We start from the raw sequence: 1,633 nt of genomic DNA, 5'->3' as shown, positions 1-1,633 counted from the left end.
CAGAGTACCTCACACACCAGGGTCAGAAATGGCAACTCACACTGCTCACAGGTTAGTGATGCTTACAATGTGTCTCTCGTGGAGTAAATTTAGAAGTTTATTAAAGAGACATTTTCATATCTCAAGGGAAATGTTTACTTAGAGATTCTGTTAGTAGAGTTAAATGTGATCTCAGAGGAACGACTATTCTATCTTCACATAGAAAGTTCCTGTTAGATCTTACTTGGGTAAAAAATAACTGCAACCTAAAGAAATTAAAGGGATTTTTTAAAACTGTAATTTTATGCCTGGTAAATAGAATGGAGGAAAGTGGAAGTCTGCAGTATTCTTTCCATTCTGGTCAACTGAAATGCATCTAGAATTTGTAAAAGGTCATATTCAACATTTACATTTGCAGTCTGATAATTGGTATCCAATATGGACACTGAAATTAATGAGCTTAATTAAAACATGCCGGAAAACCCTTTTAATAGTTCTATCAAAACAATGTCATCTCAATCTTCTATATACCATAATATTTAATAACTTAATTAAAGGGGATTACAGCAAAATTCTAGTCCAACTTTTTTTTTTTAGATAGAACATAATGAAGTTGAAACGTATCCTCAGAATTCAGATAGGAAAAGCAAAAGGGGATTAACTTATGTTATTTAAGACTTCAGTATTCTGAAGTCTTGCAAATACTCTGCAAATTCAGTGTCTTAAAATCTAGAAAACCAGAAACAAAACCTATTCGAGGCTTTTAAAGTGAAAATAAATTTGATGAAGCGGGAGGGGAAAGTCTTTATTGAAACACAACATTTGGCCCGCAGTTTTCTAGAAAAGATGTACATGCTTTGCATTTCTGGTAGCACAAGGTTCCAGTAAAGATTCCCCCAAACAGGTTTCCTTGGGTCACTGCCTCGTGAAGTTACTTAAAACAACGATTTGGGCAGTGTCGTTTCGCTTGCTTTGGCCATAAGGAAATCAGAACAAATGATGCATGGACTTCAAAAGCACTTTCCACGGGCGACTGCTCACCAGCAACACTGTCATTGGGGAAGACCCTGGGTTTGCCTGAGCGCTGCACACGAACCACCAAAAAAGGTAAAGGGTGTCATGTTAAACCAAGCAGCCGCACTGATACCCCACCCTCATTTGTGATCCGAACACGGACAACGGAGCTGAGGAGAGCCATCCCAGCATGCGGACAGGTACAACTTCAGCGCACTGGTGGCTTTATATGTCATTTAAATCCAGAGAATTTCGGTTGGTGCATGACACTGCAAATGCTAAGTGAACATCTAAAGCCCCAGATGCATGATTGGAACAAATTAAGTCTGTATGGGGGAGAAAGTCCTGAGCGACAGCCTAAACACAGGAGCACCATAACCACTCGCGGGGCTGCGGAAAAGGAATGGAATGCCAACCGGACGCACCCGGAGAGGTCGCCTCACGGAGGGTCCCTGCAGGTTCCAAAGCACGAGGCTTTGCTATTAAATCAAAACTGCGTCTGTCTGCAGCCGTCCTGGGCTTGCTTTCCGTTTTCAAAGCCCGTCGGAAGTAGCCCTGCGATGGAGTCTAATTTCCCCCTCGAGAACAGGCTCCACTTCTTTGGAAACAGACTCGACATGCAGGGCAGGCGTTCAGCGCC

Source organism: Condylura cristata, unplaced genomic scaffold (assembly GCF_000260355.1).
Source record: "Condylura cristata isolate star-nosed mole 26May11 unplaced genomic scaffold, ConCri1.0 scaffold00041, whole genome shotgun sequence".
NCBI lineage: Eukaryota > Metazoa > Chordata > Mammalia > Eulipotyphla > Talpidae > Condylura > Condylura cristata.
The sequence above is the reverse complement of the archived record's forward strand: the minus strand, read 5'-3'. Positions refer to the sequence as shown.